The sequence below is a fragment of the Ammospiza nelsoni genome, chromosome 6 (assembly GCF_027579445.1).
Source record: "Ammospiza nelsoni isolate bAmmNel1 chromosome 6, bAmmNel1.pri, whole genome shotgun sequence".
Lineage (NCBI taxonomy): Eukaryota > Metazoa > Chordata > Aves > Passeriformes > Passerellidae > Ammospiza > Ammospiza nelsoni.
In genome coordinates, this window is record NC_080638.1 from 32567557 (window position 1) to 32578166 (window position 10610).

The following is a 10610-nucleotide window of genomic DNA, read 5'->3' on the forward strand; positions in this document are numbered from 1 at the left end:
CATATCTGCGTATCTCAGAGAAAGGAAATATGCTCTGTCAACCCAAAAGTATTACTTTGCTTCTTGTAGATTTGGAGGGGCAGGCTGGTTATTCGCTTAGGGAAAAGCAAATACTTCATACTTAAAGTCTCACCTGCTGGGGGAAATGGTTTCACACCTTTAGCAACAAACACATGGATGCACAGCTCTCATGCATGTGTCACCCATTCTGTGTTTGTAAGGCCCCTTTGAACACCTGCTGGGGAGGTCTTACCCACAGAGTAGCTAGCTACTGCAGCATGGCCAGGGACATACATTGATTATTTGGAGAAATGGTTCCAAAGAGCATGATTTAAATCCTGTGCTGAAGGATTATGCTCAGGTTTTTAGATACTAGTTTGTTCTGGTGTAAGGAATGGGATGCTTTCTCTCTGTGCTGTGAACTAGAGTCTAGCAATTTAGAAAGAAGAGTTGGATTTTTCTCCTAAAACCAATTCCTGTTTTTAATGAGCAGTTCTTAAGAAAAACTTGAGCTGCTGCTTATGGTGCCAGCAGCCTTTAAATATCTTTTTTGCCTTCCCCAGATCTCCAAAATGGCTTCAGAACTCAACTGTCCTTACTTGAGGGATGGAGTTCTTTCCATCCCTTCCCAGCTTCCTACTCTTTTGATTATCTTGTAGCCTGCTCATCCTAGGATCCAGCAAGCCTGGTGCTAGTAGGGAATAGTTAGCTTTATTTTTGTTTCCTGCAATTTTTGAAAGCTGAGCCAGTAATCACAAAGTACTGCCCAGGGATAGCTGCAAACTGCTGCAAATAGAATACAAAAAAGGCAGGAAAGGATGAAATTGCATGGAAAATGCTACTGCTGGATCTGTATCAGGTTGCAGCCCTCTCTCAAGGTGCTGATGATCCCTGGTGGCATTGAATTCCTACATAACTGGTCACATATTTCAGTTTAAATAGGTTGTTACTAAATATTTGTTGGCTAAACTCTTGTTTAGGAGTCCTGAAAGAAACTTCCTTGTCAGCCTTTGTTTTGGAGCTGTGTATCAGCAAGAAAATAGAGGCGAGGAACCCAACCTTTCTTGGTGTAGAAAGTGTGATTGCAAAGACATCTTTCTTTCTACTGGCTGTTTATTTTGTCCCCTCAAGCCTGGATTAAAGGTATAGGCAATGTGTGTATGTGAAGTTACTATAGTCCTCGAGTTGCTCCATAGCAGTCACTGGAGCTGTACCCAAGGTGGAACCTCATTCGGTGTGGCACTTGGCACTCTTCTGGGAAACAGCAGATCCTGACCATTAGTAAACTAGGAAGAAAGGTTGGTTTGTTGGTTTTTTGGTTGGTTTTTTTTTTGTTTTTGTTTTTGTTTTTTTTTTTTTTTTTTTTTTTTTTTTTTTGGTTTTTTTTTGTTTTTTTAAGAAAAAGCAAAATTACTTGAGGCAGTTATTACAATGTGACCCTATCAACTGTACAATGAATTCCACCCTTCTGCTGCTGGTCCTGACCCATATCTCTGCTGAAGCTGTGGGAATGGTGAGACTGTGACATGCTGAACGGTGTGATATTGAGGGTATTTTTAAAGGGAAAAATAGGGAAAGTACTCAGTGTATGTGCTAGAATCAAACAAGAATGCAGATTTGTGGAGCTCTGGCCTTGTTTTACCAGCAGTATTTACTGTGGGATCATAAATAAAAGAATCATAGAATGCTGGTTCATATTAATGGGAGGTCTGCCCATGAACCAAGCACTGTTGAGTATTAGCATAATTTGACAACAAAGGTTTTTTTAATGTCCTTCAAAAGACTCTGTCTTTCAAACTGGCATTTGTGATCATTTGCAAGAATGCCTACCTGTTGCCTTTGATCATTTTAGGAAGAAGAAATACCTCAAGGAATTGATAAAAGATCCTAGGACAATCTTTTACAGTTCCTAAAGACTTCAGTGGTCTCTGTTTCTTTGGTTTGCATGTGTTCACACAGGTGTTACACCTGTGCTCAGCTCTTCTCCACCAGGAAAAGCAGAAAAGACCAAACACATCAAATGCACTGGAATGTAATTGTGTGGGTGTGCGTGAGTGTGCGTGAGTGTGTGTGTGTGTGTGTGTGTTCTTGAACTGAATGCAGTCTGACATCCCCTACCCCTTCTTTCTTCCATGTGCCTCACCTTCCCCCTTAGCCACAGAAAGGAGGGTCTCTTCCTGCGAATCCCATGCTGGAAGTTGGTTTCTGGGAAGCGAAACCTAATGTCTGTGGGCTGTTTTTTAAAGCCATGTTTCATTTCTGTCTTCAGACTTTTTGCTGCCTTTGGGGAACAAAGGGGTGGGAAGGGTAGATTGTTAAACTGTTCTTAAAATCTGTTATGGAAATTTTGCATGTATAAAGTTATTCTTAAATCTAAAGGAGTCTCCCCAGTTTGTGGACATGGCTGCAGGAGAGCATCATCACAGATTCCTCAACTCAGTTTTAGATGAGACCATCTATACTCAAATCGTCTATACTCCTGAAAGTATAGATGACAAAAGTATTGATGACAAAAGGAGGACGGATGGGTGTGATGGAAGGACAACATTGTCAGTATGTCCTTAAATACATGTCAGAAGTTAGGCTTGTAAAAGGGAAATTTTAAAACAGTCCACAGGATATGTATGTCTGTTTCTACTGGGTGCATTTGAAAATCCTGCCATTAAATTTGATTTTGGGTATGTAGATGTTGGGGTTTTTTGGTTAAAATAATTGTGGCTCTCTTCTGTTCTCTTCCATGGTATGTAGCACAGTCTCCCATGTTTCTAGGTGAAATTCACTGATAAAAATACTGTGAAATGTGGATTCATATTTTCTTCTCCTCCTTCCCCCCCTGCTTCCTGCCTGACTGTTCTTCGGTGGGATATTAAAAAAACAAACAAACAACAAAGTTGTTCAGAGTCCTTCATCTGGAAAACAAAAAGGGTAAGACGAGCTAGAATTTGCAATGTACTTAATAAATTTCCTCTCAGTGGAGGGTTTCCCCATGACTTCTGATTTCCACCAGAATATGATACTGTCCTGCTGCAGACGTAAACCCGATGCTCTCCTGTGAGATTTCTGTCTGGATTAGTCCTGAAGTGCACACACCTTCTTTGCCATGGACTGAGACCCAGTGAGAATGTAGCATTTTGTTTATCCTGGTTGTGTGCCTCCAGGACTCCTGCCTGTACCAATGGTGACTGGGCAGAGCTCCTTTTTTGTATCTGTGCAGTATATTTGCTTTCTGCTTTCTTCTTTGGTGCTTTTTAATACTTTAATACTTGGATTTTTTTTTTCTAATAACTGGTACAATTTTTAATAAAATTGTTAAATTTGTCTGTGTTCCTTGATTTATTTTTTAAGGGGTGGAGGGTGTTTACACAGCTGACCTATGGAGTTACCTAAATCAGTGATACAATTTGCGTTGTTCAACTTTGAAAATATCTGGTGGGTCATTTTATGTGCGCCCTAAGACCAGGCCCTGCGGCAAGGACAAGATCTGCTTTTGAGATTGGACTGCTTTCCTTGGGCATAATTTGATTTATAAAATAGTCTTTCAATAAGATATATTCCTGTGCTTGGACAGAGAACTGCTGCTGCTTGGAACTGCGCAGTTAACTTGCTTCAAATCAGGAAGATCTGGTTAAGATACTTCCTCCAAATCTGCAAAACGTAATCTTTGATTGATGACCACTTACCTACTGCCTACACAGGTACATTCAAAGGCACTGAAGCCTTAAGATAAAGACTCATTGCTGGGTAATCCTATTAAGGAAATGTGGTTCTCACTGGTCTTCTGAGGCAGCAGAGGAAGGTGAGAGTGCTTGTAGGGTGGTAATGACTCCTTCAAACACAGACTTGTGAATGTCTTGGCCATCCCAAGCACAGCAATATCAGGCCTGTCTTCAAGATTTCCTCTGCTCCTATTGGGAAAAACTGCCTCCAGTAAGAAAAGGTAGCTAACGTGGGTGGAGCAGCAATCGTGATACGTGTATTGTGAATTATTTGTAAAATAGCTGGTCAAATTCCTTCAACCTCATTGTTCCTCCAGTGCAATGCTGCTGCAGTGAGCATGGGAGGCTTAGGGAACCAAGTTAACAATCCTACCCGATGTTAAGTTGCCTTGACTGGTGTCTGCATGTTACAAAAGGGCCTTTCATTCCAAGAACACATGATGTGTGTGGTATGAAAAGCCACATGTGCATCTAAGACCACAGGGGGAAAAAGACAGTTTTTCTTTTCATTGTATTAGATCTAGTGAGAAGTGTGTCCCCTGGTCAGCCTCATGTGACCGTGAAAGAGCCTTTTGTAACACACTGATACGAGGGGACAGACATGAGGTTGACTTCGATGGGTGGGTTTGCTCAGAGTTCCCTCATTTTCATGGTTAAGTTCTCACCGTTAATTTAACTCTCACTCTTAGAAGCTTTAATAATTCTTGTACCCAAGAGAAGAATGGCTTTTAAAAATGAATGGTTTGTAATGCTACCCCAGAAGCATTTGCCAAAGCAGCAGCATGCACTGCACCTTGGTCAAAGTAAAGGCAAGCGTGCAGATGTATGATCAGCCTCCCTTCCTCTGAGACCTGCTAAATTACTCTTGACTCTTTGGTTTGGCTCTATCATGACCTGCAGGCCATTTCTTGCCTAAGGCAAAGTAGGCTCAGGGTGCTTGGAAACATTTTCAGGGTTAGGCATCAGGACCAAATAGTACAGGCTGGAACATTCCTATTGCACATGAATACTTTTAAATTTATTTTATTTTATTGTTAGTTTGAAAGAAATTGGATATCCTAGAAAATGTGCTTTGGAAAACTTTCTTCTTAAAGTACTAAGCCTGTATACTAACAGGGCAACTTTCAGTTTATTTCCAGCCATGCCCCCTTTCATGACAATCACATATCCCTCACTTTCTATACTAACATGACTAGCATTTTAAAGGAAAATGAGTTCTGTTATTAACTTCCTAGCTGCAAGCTGTAGGGACAAGGTAAAAAGTTTAAGTAGGATTACTGCTTCAAGAAAAAAATGTTTATCAAGAAGTGCTCAGCCTGTCTCGTTAAAAATAATAAAGCACTCTGAGGACAAGAAAGTTCTTTGGTTGCGCAAGCTACTGCACAAAGCAGTCTATTTTCATGACTCTGGCTGCTGAAGTTTAGAAGCCACTATAGTGTATTGATTGGGGAATATTTTTCAAGCACTCATAACATTGTTTTATGGTGCAGTAAATGTGCTTGTCCTCAGTCTCCGCAATGTATATGCAAGCTTAGAAACAACTCTACTAACAGCTTTCTCCTTGTGCTCTCATACTTGAGTAATTCAGACATGATACAGCCCCATTTCCTTAATTTGCTTGCAACCCTCCCTGCCTCCTCTTTTCTGGTTATGAAGAGATGGGGTTTGGGGAGGAAAAAGCATCCTGAAAGCTTTTGACAGCTTTGGGAGGTTGGTGTTAAAATGCAAGAGCTACAGTTGTTTCATTGTTCATATTACTGGTTTCTGTCAAAGAAACCTGTTTCCAATGGGAATCTAAAAAGGAAGTGACAATAACTTCTGATAGTAAGTTGTCTTCCACCTGACAAGATGCATGATGCCCTAACACAGCGAGAGTGTCTGACAACAAACCACCAGGCGTGATGCACTGACATCAGTATTCATATTGCCCTCTATAAGTCCTTTAAATCTTGATTTCTCTTAAATGAATTATGTTCTCTGTAACGTTCATAATGGACTCTTTTCTTTCTCCATTAAAGTCTGTGTCAGCATTCTCCTTCTCTGTGTTTTGCCTTAGGGCTCTTGATGTATACAAAGACTCCTCTGTTTTCTGCTCTTAGTCACACGCTTTCACTCTTAACCTCAGCGCTATAAACTAAACATCCACCCACTATGGCTGGAGATGACCCTGTTTACGTCTGCTGCTCAAATCACGACAGCAGCAGTCATGAAACTTTGTTTTCATGGAGACAGTCAGCTCTTAGTAAGAAGACAATAAGGCTTGACTTCATCACTGCAAGTTTTTGAAAAAAGTTTAACAGAAATAAATAGTCAGGAAGGATTAATGGAATATATACAGAAATTGGTTGTCTCAATCATTTTACATTACCAACCTTTTAAAATTACCATATATGAATTGTTGTAGCAGTCCACTCTGGTATTGGAACACGCCAACTCAATCTGAGACATCAAGGGCACAAGCAGGAGAATGGGGCTTATGTTTACATTTCAGGGCTGGTTATGATGATCAGCCTGAGCCATGACTCTCTGCAATCCAGCAGTGAGTGTAGAACAGCAGGGTCACCCACACCACTGAGAAATTGCCATTTTCAGACACCTGTGCTACCAGACTTACTGCCATGACTACTGATGAGAGGATGGCTCTTCCTAAGGAGACCAGCAGCCCCTTAGTAAACAGGGTGACGAATGACCGGTTTGAGAACATGAAGGAAAGTGTAAGGAGCACTGCTAACTCACAGCGGAGTGTCCCCTCCCTCGACCTGCTGGCCATGCTCTCCCTAATGCAGCCCAGGATCCCATGGTCCTTCTTGGCCACCAGGACACACTGCTGGCTCGGGGACAGTTTGCTGTCCACCAGGACCCCAGTCCTTCTCCACAGAGCTGCTCCCCAGCAGGTCAGCCCTTAGCCTGTGCTGAGCCATGGGGTTATTCCTGCCCAGGTACAGGACCCTGCATTGTTGAATCTCAGGCAGTTCTTCTCTGCCCATCTCTCCAGCCTGCTGAGGTCCTTCTGAAGGGCTGCACAGCCCTCTAGGGTATCAGTCACTCCTCCCAGCTTTGTGTGCTCAGTGACCTTGCTGTCAAAAGTTAGCAAGAGGGTGTTGAGATGCTCTCAATAGAAAACATATTTCAATGTCTTCCAATGAGTCTTCCCTGTGACCCTGCTCAACATTTCCCCTACTGGAGCAGCAGCTTCCCAGAGCTCTCCACACTACTCCCCGTCACACAGGGAGGCTCAGGGCTCTGCAGCGGGCAGCCAGCTTGCCCAGTCTCTTAGGCATTTGCACAAAGCCCTCCTTCGACAGGACAGGGTCACAGAGCTCATTTTGCCTCAGTGCAAGCATGGTCCCCACGGAATCTTTGCTGGCACTTTCATTAGTCTAATTTAAAATATCCTAAGTGAATGGCTCTCTACTATTTCCCTTGAGAGACTGCTGTACCTACCAATAAATCTTACTGACAAAAGGTTTTTCCCAATATCCATCCCAACTTCTTTCTCTCTTAATTATATTCCAATACCCCAGTTGTATGTCCTTGTGTCACTTTGCAAGGAAACCTTACCAAAGTCATTTCTATAACTAACGCAGCGCTCACTGAACTCCTTGGCAAAAGCTCCTGCTGACTTCAAGGTACTTGCAGCCAGCTTTTGGGCAAAGCTCTGCGTTCCCCCTCAGTGCAAGCCTGTAATCCTAGAGCCAGCATGGTGTGCCATAGCAAGGCTCAGTTAGTGTTGCTACCCAACCCTTTCGCTGCTGCCCTCAGTCTTTCTGCCTGGGACCACCAAAGACTTCAATGAGGGTAGGAAAGTGGACAAGACGTATAACCCAGGGCATTCTTCAGGCTTTCTGAGATGCATAAATCCCCTGCTTGCTGGCACTGGCTCTCCCAGTGGGCCTGGCAGCCTGTGGGATTCAGGGCTGAGGCTCCAGTAGGATGGTTTGGTATGTATATATTGGGAGCAGCTCACCTGGGAACAGAAACTTGGCTGCACCACCCAAGTACTGCTGGTCTGGCAGCCTGGCTGTGTCCCTGCATGGCAATATCCGTGCCTGGGGTTACACTAGTAACAACAACATGACATTCATTCCTGCAGTGTTGGATGTAGTAAAGCATTTCCCCTTCACTTCCTTCCCTGTATGATTGTGAGTCATGATTCTTGGGAGCCGATAACACGGGAATCCAAACGGTGCTTCAAGCTGTGCCCAAACACGAACAAATACTTGATCAGTCAGGGATTTATCAGAAAAAGAAATGTTTGTTGATGTAAGCTGTTATTTGGAGCTCATGTCACGTTATGTGGTCTTTATGCTTCCATCTGAACTAGGTACTTTTCCTTCAGGTAAAGTTTCCTTCCTCATCCAGAGAAACAGAACCAATCCCCTCCTCACTCCTGCTGCAGTAGTTTGCTTGCCCTTTGCAAAAGGAAAACCAAAGCAGAATATCTATCCAGCTTTGTACCAGCTGCCCGTGAGTTTGGCCAGAGGGAGTTTCCCTTGCTGGAGGAGGGGTTATCGCAGGCCACAGCTACAGCTGAACTCTCCTTAACATGGTAGATATGGTGTGTAATTGTAACATCCCACTCTATTGTGATCCTTAGTTAAAGGTGCGTGGAGTCAGTCAACCAATTTGACACTTTATTGGAGTTGATACAACAGAGAATGATGGGAGGTGGGCAAAGGGATTTTTACTCCTGGTTGTTAAGTTCTCTTGAAACATAAGGCACAAAATCAGATCCAGCAAGGTGCATTGGTGTTTACCTATCCCTTTTGAAACTGAAATACAACCCCACGATCTCATCCAGCTACTGCCTAACCCCGGAAGGGATTTTCACATTCCTCACCATCCTAAAATTCTGGAGGAGGCACTGAATATCTCACGACCAATCCCATGCCGCAGTCCTGTGTGATCTACCAAGCTGGTGCTTTTCTGGCTCTCTTATTTGAAATAGCTGTTGGGGCAGCCTGTTTCAGAGTGTGCCACCATAGAAAGGTTCACAAAAGATGCAGAGAACGGTGATCCTTCCTCTGCTGTGAACCAATCACTCTCATTTGAGCTCTCACCCAGAGTCACTGCCTACTGCCAGACAGGATCTGAGCCTGGTGCTCTCTGTTCCCAGAGGAAGGCCCTACACATGTGAGGATGAGTTGCTCTAAGCTCCTTCTGTCACATCTATGACACATTTTTGAGTCCAGAGAGTGGGAAAAGAGAGTGAATACAACCATCTTAGGGCTAGCAAAAGCATGGTGTGACTGTAAATTCTGTGCTTCAGTTTACAATCAATTGAATGTGAGGGTTCAGTCTTTGAACCAGGTTGAGAGAAGTTCTGAATACCAAGGTTTTGAATACCTTGTGAGGTATTCAAAATCTGGAGAGAAGTGTTTTATTGACACTTTTCTCATGATCTCTGTGCCTCAATGGCCCTCCCAGCTGTCTCCCTGCTGAAGACACCAGTGGATGTTCTTCTCTGCTCTTAGACATCTGCTGCTTCCTACATTGCCTGAGGGACAGCTCAGGCAGCTGGTTCAGGGCAGTGGAGCTGATGGAGGAACCTAAGAGCTGGTGCTGTAGAGTTCAAAGTTAGGATGTTAACTGCCTTTTATGCTTCTCCTTGATCATTACTGTGGAAAACAGGGTAGTGCATTTCGTTAATCTCAGAATAGACACAGTTCTATAATGGGACATTACTTCTGTGCATTTCACTTCTTTGTCTGAGATAAGATATGGTCTCTAATGTCTATTTTTTTTCCCTTTCTTCAAGTTGGTACTTTTCCAGAGCACTTCTTCATCTTGCCAACTAGTGATTAATTGGCTGTACTGAAAGGTTCAACACTTTTCTGTACGTTTACCAGAGGAGGCAGAGGAATGTGTGCTCTATCTAGAGTAAAAGCATGCCCTAAGTGGATTTAAAAATGGGTCATCACTTGCTCATTTTAGAATCTGTGCCCTTAAAGCACATAAGCAGAGGTGCCCTACCTTTTTGATACCATTTAAAAAAATAAATTCATGGTGAATGGGAATGTCAGTGGGAAGTTCCAAGACTTCTGTTTATCTTCAGTCAAACACCATACAAGCAGCTCAATCACAGACTTCTTTGTGCTATGCTGGTCTTGTCAGCTGTCACATAGAATGTGGTTTTGTCCCTTGCTGCTGGAATTTCCATGCTGATTATACAATTTTACCTCTTGACAGTCCAGGGGGAAAAACGTTACTAAAAAAATCAGCCTAGGCAGGGCCTTGTCAGCCCTAGTTTCAGTTCCAGCACCTGGTGTCTTTCAGCATTTCCAGCCCTACAGTAAGGCTTTGGAGGGTTAATGGTCCACTTAACAGAGAGACTTGAGAACTCTGAGAAAAGCTTGGAATGGGACTCAGTTCTCTGTTTCACAGAACTGCGTCTCTGCTACTTGCTACATATCCTTTTGAAAGGAAATCCCAAATTAGGGCCTTCTACAATTTGTGTTGTCACCCTTCTGCAAGAGATCTTCATGAAGCAATTTGACCTTGTTCCTACTTCTGTGTTAGCATCTGATTCATTTGCCCTTAAGTTGGAAATTCATGCTCTTGCAACCAGACATCCATGGTTCATGTCTTACAGATGACCCAAACATGGGTGTGTTTCAGCTGGCCATGATGCTTGTAACCACCAGACCACAATCTGCTCCCAGAGCCAAGAATAGCAGCAGGATTTCTGATGTTCAATTTTCAACAAAGCTGTCTCCCTTGCAAGACATTTTGGAGTGTTAGCAATGTTGGTAAACTGACAAGGACCCAGGACTGGGCAGGTTGAATTGGAAATGAGAAGACAGAACAAAACAAAAATGGTATTTTTTAAAACATTGTCTGTGGCCACAGCTCTCTTCACAGAGAGCAGCAGGCACAACTCATTCTCTAGTCTTG